This window comes from Schistocerca serialis, chromosome 1, assembly GCF_023864345.2.
Source record: "Schistocerca serialis cubense isolate TAMUIC-IGC-003099 chromosome 1, iqSchSeri2.2, whole genome shotgun sequence".
NCBI classification, from domain to species: Eukaryota; Metazoa; Arthropoda; class Insecta; order Orthoptera; family Acrididae; genus Schistocerca; species Schistocerca serialis.
Window position 1 is genome coordinate 162,967,080 of NC_064638.1, and position 12,993 is coordinate 162,980,072.

The window sequence follows — 12,993 nt, forward strand, 5'->3', positions numbered from 1 at the left end:
ACACCAAATCACACTATAAGGAACCAGTAATAATTTCACCATCCCACTTATAACAGTAGCGTACAAACTAACAACCAAGAAAAAACCAAAAACATGGTGAGTAATAAAAAAAGTGCTACAGTCACACAGATTAGAGGGTAACAAAGCGAGACATAAAGAGTTAAACAAAATCTAAGAGCTGACCCAATATTCATAGTAAGAAGACTTAACTGTATGCCACCAAAGAAATCAATGCGTTACAGTAAAAGTAAAAAAGCACATGCATACTAAGAACAGTAGACCCAAGATTATAAGTGAAGAAAAGCGTAGATTGTCTGGAACATAACGGTCAAACACGTAAAAACTTGAATTAATACAGAGGTACACAAATATAGGTGAACAAAAGTAGCACCTATAAGCCAGAGACAACAATATGGTAACATTATGAAATTTAATGTGTAGATGCTAACGTGCCAAACACTTTATGGGTTATTCTGGTTAAATGGATTTAGCAATAAAGTTATAAGGACAGATACCACCCCAGGGGAAAACATAATATAATGAGCAGCTAACAAACTACTACGCCATAGTGTGTACCTAGTTCTGGCTAGGTCTGGCCTTTTTAATGTTTGCCATGTTCTCTTATAAATCTGTGACGTTAAATAGTGCACATTTTATTCTGTTGTGCTGGATGTACACATACATTTACCTTAACAGTGCTATCTTAATTTTGTCGTTTTAAGTGCTTTTATTATTACCCGTCACTTTCGGTAAAGCTTGCTGTAATTCACGATGATGTACGCTACAAGTATATTCTTTTTATTATGCAGGGGCCTGAAGATGGCATAATGGAACGCCTAAACTGATAGTTAAAATAAAATGACATCTAATTTCCACAGTTGTTGGCGAATTTCATTGTTAAATGCTTGACCAGCTCCCGTCCCATACCCTCAATGGATCAATAGAGACACTGTACATTGGTTTCAACTCTAATTTATTATAATTATTTATGGGTAAATAATTATTTATAAGTAAATAATTATGTGCCTATTATCTGGTGTAAACCGAAATTCATGTATGATCTTACTCAGCTGGAATATACCCCTATATATTCCGTTTTACAGACGAATTAAGTGAAGACGAGACCAATGGTGGACGATGTGCGAAGAGGACAAAACGCCTTCAAAATTTCTTTAAAATTATTATATGAATTAGGTAATATTTTGATAATTATTATTATTATTACCAAATGCCAAATAAAGCACAATTATTATGTCATTTGCATAAGTTACATGAACACTTTTTAATTGTACAAATGATGAAGAGCCATAATTTTCCCGTTTGAACGAACATCGTGGAATATTGAGGAATGAGGACTTGGGTTTTGGTGGTGGCGCTCGAAATTACGCTAACTTCAACATGCGCTACACGCCATTCGATTGGTCTGGTAAAAAGGTCACTGTAACCTATTCTGTGAGACATTTTAACCGTATTATTTAGTCAAACAGACAATTTTAACGAAAATTGCATCGTTTCCGAGTTACACGTGAAACACTGAAAGAAAAAGTCCCATTTCCTCATACGTTTTTCCATTATTGACCCATTTCCGGGACGAAACTTTGGGGCGATTTCGAAAATTCTGATTCAACACCCTCGATAGCAAACAGAAATCTATTGATTGGCGACTCCATAATGTCCTGTGCACTACGACCAGATAATGGGTATACTTGGAAGGAGAGACAGCATTGGTCGTATATTTTTGTTAATTATCGCAAAATCGATTTTCGGTCACTTAGTGACCATCTTCAGTGCTGTAATTATAACTGAAATTAGTAAGCACTGGTGTCAATAAGCTTACGGCGATCACATAGACTGCTCAGTCTATGTGATCGCCGTAAGCTTATTGACACCAGTGCTTACTAATTTAAGTTATAATTACAGCACTGAAGATGGTCACTAAGTGACCGAAAATCGATTTTGCGATAATTAACAAAAATATACGACCAATGCTGTCTCTCCTTCCAAGTATAAACAGAAATCTTGTCAAAAAAACTTCTAAATACCTTTCCACTGAGAATCACCATATGACTGGACTACACATTTCAAACGCTTCGCTAGTCTTGTGGTCTGGGCTCTTTATCGTACAGTTTCACTTCCATAGAATGCTAATTCTATGGAAACGCCTTCCGAAAAGACGTTTTAACGTTTACAATTACAATCACTATTAACAAATTGGTATTTTTCCAGAAATCATAAGAGATCTCTGTGTATCGAAGAAAATTTCTTAGGTGCCGCCTACTACAGCCGCTAAGCGTGCTACGAAAAAAGCATTGCTTGCTGTGCTAGAGACGATCTCTCTCACGGAAAAGAGAAAAAGGTAAAAGCAAACGTCGAGATTCTCTGTATTTCACTGGCATAATACAGTCACAAAAGACCTTGCGGCTTAATTGAGGACCACGTGGGCGAATATTGTCCCGTTAGACAAAGGCTGTCTCCTGCTCCTCGCAGTCTGAGATATCTTAACGAACAGAGCAGTTATGATACTTTCTATTCAGCGGTTTTCGATAACGGTGGCTGCTTCTCTGTTTCCTCTTGCTTCTGAATTGTCAATTAAGAGCACGAATCTTGCACTCGATATAAAGCGCCCAATTGTACCAAGAGATAGAGTTTATCGACGGCGAATGCTGTCAAAGAGAAGAGTTATAACGAGTGCAGAAGTAGTGGGAGCGGGATTTATTTCCTAGAAAGTAACGTTTCTGACAACTAGGTAAATTAAGGGAAAGTTTCTCGTTAGTTTTTCTGCCTGTCTTAGAGGCGGTATAGTACTCCATGCTCGTTGACTGGCAAATTACCCACGTACAGTGTGCGTTGTTTCTATTGGGGTCAGACCAATTAATTTAACCTTTCAACAGTCTGTTTTAAGACGTATTCTCTTTGTATTATTCATCCCTTTCACCTCCATATCTGTTGTTCGTCACTATGCGTAAATACCTCTTACAATGACTAGCTTTATGATCGTTTGCCAATTAAAAATTCTCTTTAATGCTCCTCTCTCATTCCCCCCTCGTGGCAGAAATGGACATTTTGTAGCTGTATACGGCAGCTCCTACTCAATGGCCATTGATGTCAGTTTTTAACTTGTTGCCGATCTCTTGAAATTTTTCCCACTGCTCTTTCCACGGGTTTATTTTATTCTACTGCATAATCTCCTTTCCTTTTTCGTTAACGAAATATAGTGAAAGTGCTAATGTTACGGTACAAACAGCATAGGTAACATTCTGAATTCGTTTGTTTTTACGAGCGTTTTCTGATTTCAGTCTTACTTCACGATGAACTTCCCTCCATCTTTTACGAGGGCCGTTTTTTTTTTTTTTTCTTTTAAATCTCCGATCGCTTAGTACAGAAGCTATACGAGCGGCAGAAAGTGGATATGCGGTGCAGGCTACTGCGCAACTCTCGCACCACACACTCCGCTATTGCCGCCCTCAAAGGGCGTTGCACTACAGCCACGTAAACATGGCTGCCGTCATTGTTGCTAGCGTCGAGTACGACTTACGAAGTGTAATTCGGTTTCTGCAAGCGGAAGGGAATAATGCAGTAGAAATCCGTCGGAGAATGAACCGAGTGTTCTGTGATGACGTCACGACTGATGGTGGTATGTGTGGATGGTGCCAAAAGTTTAAAGATGGCCGAAATGACGTGCATAATGAGGGGGGCCAAGGACGCAAGTCTGTCGTTACAGCCGACCTTGTTGAATGAATTGACAGAATGGTTAGAGAAAATCGTAGGTTCACAGTAACTGCTTTGTCTATGGAAACTGCGGAAGTTTCAAGGTCTGTCATACACTCTATCGTTACTGAACATTTAGGCTACAAAAAACTTCGTGCTCATTGGGTTCTAAAAATGTTGATGGACGCCCACAAAAGACACCGAATGGCGTCAGCTTGGAATTTCCTTGACCGTTATCACGAGGAAGGAGAGAACTTTTTGAAATCAGTTAGAGATGAAACTTGGATCCAGTATGACACACCGGAAACAAACGACAATCACAACATGGATGCATCCAAATTCACCAAACGAACCAAAATATTCAAACAAACATTCAACAACAGAAAGATTCTGGTTACCGTGTTTGGGACCAAAAAGGTGTGTTGCTTGTAGAGTTTATCCAGCCCGGAGCCACTATCAGTGCAGCTGCTTATTGTGAAACTTTACGATATTTGTGGAGAGCCATTCAGAGCAAACGAAGAGGAATGCTGACATCAGAAATTGTGTTGATCCATGACAATGCTCGTCCAAAGACTGCTGGTACAACCCAGCGGCATCTTCAACAATTTCAATGGGACATTTTCGATCATCTGCCGTACAGTCCTGACCTGGCACCCAGCGACTTTCATCTTTTCCCTGAACTGAAGACGTGGCCAAAAGGGCAGCACTTCCAAACTAATGAAGATCTTCAAAACGACATCAATGCTCATTTAAACTCAGTGGCAGTAACATTTTTTGAAGAGAGTACTGCAAAGCTTGTCCACAGGTACGATAAATGTCTCACTCTTTTCGGTGATTATGTTGAAAAGTAACCATAAGTGTACAAAACTTTTGGTAGTAACATACTTCTTTTCTATGAACTTGTCTTTTATTTATAGCCTATCGGAGGTTGAAATTACACTCCTGGAAACTGAAATAAGAACACCGTGAATTCATTGTCCCAGGAAGGGGAAACTTTATTGACACATTCCTGGGGTCAGATACATCACATGATCACACTGACAGAACCACAGGCACATAGACACAGGCAACAGAGCATGCACAATGTCGGCACTAGTACAGTGTATATCCACCTTTCGCAGCAATGCAGGCTGCTATTCTCCCATGGAGACGATCGTAGACATGCTGGATGTAGTCCTGTGGAACGGCTTGCCATGCCATTTCCACCTGGCGCCTCAGTTGGACCAGCGTTCGTGCTGGACGTGCAGACCGCGTGAGACGACGCTTCATCCAGTCCCAAACATGCTCAATGGGGGACAGATCCGGAGATCTTGCTGGCCAGGGTAGTTGACTTACACCTTCTAGAGCACGTTGGGTGGCACGGGATACATGCGGACGTGCATTGTCCTGTTGGAACATCAAGTTCCCTTGCCGGTCTAGGAATGGTAGAACGATGGGTTCGATGACGGTTTGGATGTACCGTGCACTATTCAGTGTCCCCTCGACGATCACCAGTGGTGTACGGCCAGTGTAGGAGATCGCTCCCCACACCATGATGCCGGGTGTTGGCCCTGTGTGCCTCGGTCGTATGCAGTCCTGATTGTGGCGCTCACCTGCACGACGCCAAACACGCATACGACCATCACTGGCACCAAGGCAGAAGCGACTCTCATCGCTGAAGACGACACGTCTCCATTCGTCCCTCCATTCACGCCTGTCGCGACACCACTGGAGGCGGGCTGCACGATGTTGGGGCGTGAGCGGAAGACGGCCTAACGGTGTGCGGGGCCGTAGCCCAGCTTCATGGAGACGGTTGCGAATGGTCCTCGCCGATACCCCAGGAGCAACAGTGTCCCTAATTTGCTGGGAAGTGGCGGTGGGGTCCCCTACGGCACTGCGTAGGATCCTACGGTCTTGGCGTGCATCCGTGCGTCGCTGCGGTCCGGTCCCAGGTCGACGGGCACGTGCACCTTCCGCCGACCACTGGCGACAACATCGATGTACTGTAGAGACCTCACGCCCCACGTGTTGAGCAATTCGGCGGTACGTCCACCCGGCCTCCCGCATGCCCACTATACGCCCTCGCTCAAAGTCCGTCAACTGCACATACGGTTCACGTCCACGCTGTCGCGGCATGCTACCAGTGTTAAAGACTGCGATGGAGCTCCGTATGCCACGGCAAACTGGCTGACACTGACGGTGGCGGTGCACAAATGCTGCGCAGCTAGCGCCATTCGACGGCCAAAACCGCGGTTCCTGGTGTGTACGCTGTGCCGTGCGTGTGATCATTGCTTGTACAGCCCTCTCGCAGTGTCCGGAGCAAGTATGGTGGGTCTGACACACCGGTGTCAATGTGTTCTTTTTTCCATTTCCAGGAGTGTAGAATTTTGTAATTAGATTTTGCATCTGTAAATTCCTTCACTTAGTGTACTCTTGGCTACTACATAAATCATTTAGACAAGTGTTTGCAATAGTTTCAAGGCAACGGCATGGTTAATTGACTGACCTGGGCTTGTAAAATAGGTCAGACCACATGGCGTTACTATGACCGTACTAAGGCTGAGATCAAAAGGAAGAACAGACAAGGGCATGCAGGTCTACTGTACTGTCTAATGATGATGTAATCCTCTAGAGTGAAATATTTGTAAGGGTCGGAGTGTAGAATGATGAATGTCTTAGTCGAGTAGATAGGTTAGAGAATTTAAAAAGAGTGATGAGTAGATTGAGTTCGATACAGTTGAATTTAGAGAAGTAAACTGCAGTGTCAGGTAGAACAGGACTTTTCGTCAAATGAAAGGATAATGCAAGAGTATGTCAATTACTGAATAAGAAAATATGACAGCAGGTAAATGGAAATGCTGTGTGGCTAGGGCCTCCTGTCGGGTAGACAGTCATGCTGGTGCAGGTCTTTCGAGTTGATGCCACTTCGGCGGCTTGTGTGTCAATAGGGATGAAATGATGATGGTAGGGACAACACAACAGCCAGTCCTTGAGTGGAGAAAATCTCCGACTCAACCGGGAATCGAACCCAGGCCGTTAAGTATGAGATTCTGTCGCGCTGACCACTCAGCTACCAGGCGCAGACATGCCAGCAGCTAAGATACTATGAACAGCATAGTGAACACATTATCGCAGCCAATACAGATACAAATAGATCATCAATCAAGTAGTACAAATGTACCGTATGTGACTACTAGCTACACAGAGTATGAAGATACTGAAAGTGGGTGTGATAAGGTAAATGGAATTATTTAGACAGTTAAGGAAGATGATTTAATTGTGGTGGGAGATTGTTATTCGATAGTAGGAAAAGTAACAGAAGAAAAATATTAGAAGTACATCTACTGGGAAAAAAATGAAATGGAAGGCCAGCAGATAGAATTATCAAAAGTTCAGTTTAATTCTAACATTTGGTTCAGAATAACGAAAAGAGGTTGTGTACATGGGGGAGACCTGGAGACGCCTTAAGTTTCAGATAGATTACATATTAATTACACAGAGATTTCGAAACTACATTTTAAAGCGCAAAACATTTCAAGGGCGAAGTAAAGGTTCTGATCGCAATTATTCGTTATAAATTGCAGATTAAAACTTAAGAAACTGTAGAAAGGTAGGGCATTTCAGACCTGGATGAGATAAAAGAAACAGAGTATCCTGAAAGTATTAAATGGAGCACTAGACAAAGATCGACAGAAACATGGGAATGGAATAGAAAAGAAGACGCATGAATGTGTTTGGGAGATAAAACACACTCGTACAAAAAACACCAAGCCCAGTCGAAATCCATGGATAGCAGGCGAGATATTGAACTGATGAAGAAAGAATTATACAAATACAGAAAACGGAAGAGACAATATGAGAAACAAATATTTAAAAACGAGATTGACAGAAAGTGCAGAATGATAAATCACGTAGAAATGAAAAACTGCAGAGGCATACATGGTTATGGCAATGGTACACGTCGCCTATAGGAAAATTAGAAAGATCATTGCGGGAAAGAGAAGATGTACGAATACTAAGAGCTCACAAGATAAACTCCCCATCGCACCCCTCTGAGATTCAGTGGGGAGATGGCCCAGTGGAAAGGCCGTCAAAAACTGAACACAGACGAAGCATGAAAACAGGGGGAAGGTGTACTGAACTGTGAAAAAAAAGCAGAATAGAAACAGTGAACGGGTTGAGAACAGAAGTGCAAGAAAGAGCAGCATCTGACATGAATGGCGTCGTTGGTCAGTGATAGTGGTGTGGGACTGCCAAGCGGGCTAGCCATATTCAAAACACCTGTGTGCCATTTATTTACTTTTTTTCACAACATTATGAACTGACTGGCCAGTCGTCGAAATGTTTCTTCTCTTACTGTAGTCATGGCAGTTGTTATACTGTATACTGGTTACAGAATATGAGTCATGTGGTAGGAAAACGTTGCTGTAGCAAGTAAATGTGATGAGCAGAGACAACAGGCGACATATCACACACACACGTCTCACAGAATTCAAAACAATAAACAAACGGGTATAAACTATATTACAACAAAGGAATTCAAGAGTCAAGACCTCCAAAACGGAACGCGACTTCTAACTCGTGAAAAAGATGTGTCTTGACAGAGCACAGATAAATTGTGTGATTCTGAAACTGTTCACTTGTAGCAGCTTGTGTGACAAACTATTATTTTACCATCATTTCCTTTGGAGTGGTCGCATTCACATACATAAGAAGACATATATCGGGCAAGGAGGCATATATCAGCCACTTACCAAGTGTACAAATTAGGTGCAACGATAAGACATTCTTATGATAGTTAAAATGGCTCTGAGCACTATGGGACTTAACTACTCAGGTCATCGGACACCTAGAACTTAGAACTTCTTAAACCAAACTAACCTAAGGACATCACACACATCCATGCCCGAGGCAGGATTCGAACCTGCGACCGTAGCCATTCTTATGATATAACACGCTTACTGTCACTAATGTCGAGTAGGATACACCAGACGTATTTTCTGGTGGAGGATTTAGATGACTTGTCGTTTTGTCATCAAACGATTGCGGTTGCTTTTGGCTGCCAGTAGAGTAGTTGTGCAGAATCAACCTTCATTATAGGTACCTACCTTACACCTCGCTGTTGCAAACGAACGTTACATCACGACACAGACACAAATTTGAAAGAAGCGGATAGCGAAAAAAAAGTTGCACGAGGCAGGATTAAACACGGTTCGCTCGGTTGGTAGCCAGACACCGTCACCACTTAACCACGACGCCATTTCTGTTCCAAGCTGTTCTACATTACAATTCTTAACCTGTACCGTTCACTGTTTCCATTTTGCTTCTTTTTTTCACAGTTCAGTACACCTTCTTCCTGTTTTAATGCTTGATCTGTGTTCAGTTTTTGACGGGCTGTCCACTGTCCTCTTACCACAGAATCTGAGGGGTTGCGATGGGGAGCTTCTCTTGTCACTAATAAGAAAGGAAGAGAAGGCTGAAATATGGAACGAACATACATGGCCTGACAAAAAAGTGAAGCACCCAAAAAGGAAAGAGGAACCGGTACTAAAACTTCACGGGTTGAGAGGGTACTTGATATTACTGCAATGATGGCAAAATATAGAGAACAATTTTTTAAAAAATCTAGCGTAGTATGAGCCCGCTTATCATCATGGCGTTGCCCTGTACTATGGATGCACGTGCTTATGAGGTGTCGTAAAGTTGTTTATAACCTGTCCTGGGGAAAGCTGGTCCAGAACTGCCCCAAAAATCTAGAAACTACGTTATTTGACGAACCAGATATGTAGAGATCCACAGTCAGTCCCGTTTCTAACAGCACATGCACATGTACATGGATACTCTGCAAATCACATTTAAGTGCCTGGCAGAGGGTTCAACCACCTTTACAGTTCTCTATTATTACAAAAGGAGAAAAGAATGAACATCTATATCTTTCCGTTAGAGCTCTGATTTCCCTTATCGTGGTGGTCGTTCCTCCGTATGTAGGTCGAGGACAGCAAAATATTTTCGCATTCGGAGGAGAAAGTTGGTGACTGGAATTTAGTGAGAAGATTCCGTCGCTACGAAAAACGCCTTTCTTTTAATGATTTCCAGCCCAAATTCTGTATCATTTCTCTCCCATATTTCGCGATAATGCAAAACGTGATGCCTTTCTTTGAACTTTTTCGATATACTCCGTCAGTCTTATCTGGTAAGGATCCCACACCGCGCAGCAGTATTCTAAAAGAGGACGGACAAGCGTAGTGTAGGCAGTATCCTTAGTAGGTCTGTTGCGTTTTCTAAGTGTGCTGCCAATAAAACGCAGTCTTTGGTTCGCCTTTCCCACGACATTTTCTATGTGTTCCTTCCATTTTAGGTTGTTCGTAATTATAATCCCTAGGTATTTGTTGAATTTACGACTTTCGTATTTGACTGATTTATCGTGTAACCGACGTTTAACGCTTTCATTTTAGCACTCATGTGGATGAGGTCAAACTTTTCGTTGTTTAAAGTCAACTGCCACTTTTCGCACCATTAAGATATCTTTTCTAAATCGTTTTGCAGGTTGTTTTGATCTTCTGATGACTTTATTAGTCGATAAACTACAGCGTCATCTGCAAAAAGCCGAAGACGGCTGCTCAGATTGTGTCCCAAATCGTTTATATACATAAGGAACAGCAAAGGGCCTATAACACTACCTTGGGGAACGCCAGATATCACTTCTATTTTACTCGATGACTTTCCGTCAATTACTACAAAGTGATAGCTCTCTGACAGGAAATCATAAATCCAGTCACTTAACTGAGACGATATTCCATAAGCACGCAATTTCAATACGAGCCGCTTGTGTGGTTCAGTGTCAAAATCCAGAAATTAGGAATCGATCTGAAATCCCTTGTCAGTAGCACTCATCACTTCATGTGAATAAAGAGCTAGTTGTGTTTCACAGGAACGATGTTTTCTAAACCCATGTTGACTGTGTGTCAATAGACCGTTTTCTTCGAGGTAATTCATAATGTTCGAACACTATATACTTTCTAAAATCCTGCTGCATATCAACGTTAACGATATGGGCCTGTAATTTAGTGGATTACTCCTACTACCTTCCTTGAATATTGGTGTGACCTGTGCAACTTTCCAGTCTTTGGGTACGGACCTTTCGTCGAGCGAACGGTTGTATGTGATTGTTAAGTACGGAGCTAATGCATCAGCATACTCCGTAAGGAACCTAATTGGTATACAGTCTGGACCAGAAGACTTGCTTTTATTAAATGATTTAAGTTGCTTCACTATTCCGAGGATATTTACTTCTACGTTACTTATGTTGGCAGCTGTTCTCGATTTGAATTCTGGAATGTTTACATCGTCTTCTTTTGTGAAGGCATTCCGGAAGGCTGTGTTTAGTAACTCTGCTTTGGCAGCACTATCTTCGATAGTATCTCCATTGCTATCGCGCAGAGAAGGCACTGATTGTTTCTTGCCGCTAACATACTTCACATACGAACGGAATCTCTTTGGATTTTCTGCCAGATTTCGAGACAAAGTTTCGTTGTGGAAACTGTTATATGCATTGAAGTCCGCTCTAAATTTCGAGCTTCTGTAAGAGATCGCCAATCTTGGGGATTTTGCGTCTGTTTAAATTTGGCATGTTTGTTTCGTTGTTCCTGCATGTCATATGCTGAAAGCGCTGTATCAGACGCGTACACATCTCCGCTTCCTTCACAATAATCATTCAACATCTTACACTGTTCATGCCCATTATATAACCTTCAAGGTCTGACAACAACATTAAACACGGACAATACGAGCGCATTCTGGCAGATATTCTATTTGTTACAGAGAACTGGGACTCTTATTACCACTCACATATCCGGTGATGTCGTGTACTTACGTATACGAAGTCCATGACATCCGACCGTATGTTCTTGGTGCTTCTCATTTTTAGTCAGGTACAATATAACAGAGTTATACAATGTGACAGGGGCTGGTTGATGGCTCAAACTAGTTAAAGAAACAATACGTTCAGGATGTATTAGATTATTTAATAAGTATCATAATAAGAATAATAATAACTTAATTACATCATAAAACGACATATAAATATCTTACATCCTCAAAGATATGGGCGTGGTATATCTGTGCCGTTAGAAAAACCAACTAATCGAAACGGAATTTATCGCTTGAAATGAGTTCGAACAATGAACTACTCGTCGTGGCGGTAAAAAAAAAAAAAAAAAATAAAATAAAATAAAAAAAAAATAAAAAAAAATAAAGAAACCAATTGCCTTGATTATATTGTGCTATCGGAAGGTTTGTTAAGTACGCAAGAAGTGAATCACAGCTGCTTAGGAATAGGTAAGCAACCACGAATCTTTCGTCCACTAATGAGTTAAAGAGAAGCGGCTAGTTGAATTAATGGGATGAAGCTAAGTGAAACTGGCGCCTCCAAAAGTTCCCTGGAACTTGACAAACTTGGCTTGGGCATGACGCGTTGCTCTTCTAAGGAAATTTAGTTATAGCTTGGACTGAACGTGAAGTTCGTAAATGCGGCGATTAGTGTAATTTTATAATAAGTGAGATAAATTAAATTCTCCAACAGTGATGCATCTATCACCAGAGGAAGTTACAGCAACATATAATTCAGATGGTGGTAAAGTAACCATAATAACGCACCGTTGTCGTGCATTCTATGACCCAGCAGCATGCCTAAAAATGTTTTAGATCTGTTACTAACGAACATTTGAGCCAGTTTATGTCAACCGCCATCTATAAGTATTAGGTTAGTGAGCCTGGTATCTGACGCGGGTGGGGAATTGTAGGACGCCCCTAGGTAGGTCAGGGGTGCACTACACAAAGGAAGCGGCTACTCGGGTAGCAGAGTACTTGTGGCTTGCACATGGGTTTTTTTTTTTTGGCTAGGCAATAGTGCGAGGTGTCCTGATGAACACTCACCAGTCGACGTGCAGCCAGGGAAATCAGGACGCGATCAGTGTAAAGACACTTCAGCTATCAAGATATTGGCAGTAAATTTTCAGTGTGTTCGGAATAAAGTTCCTGAATTTAGTGTCCTCCGGGAAGCGAGTGGCGCAAATTATCCTCGGGACTGAGACCTGGCTGAACCCTGAGATAGGAAGTTCTGAAATATTTTTAGTGAGGGTTGGAGCGTGCATCGCAAAGACAGAATAGACACCGTAGGAGGTGGTGTCTTCATTGCAGTTGACAAAAATATTGTGTCTACTGAGGTCGAAGTAGAGTGTGAATGTGAACTTATCTGGGCTAGGAGAAATAAAGTTAATTGTTGGGTGCTATTACCGGCCACCAGGT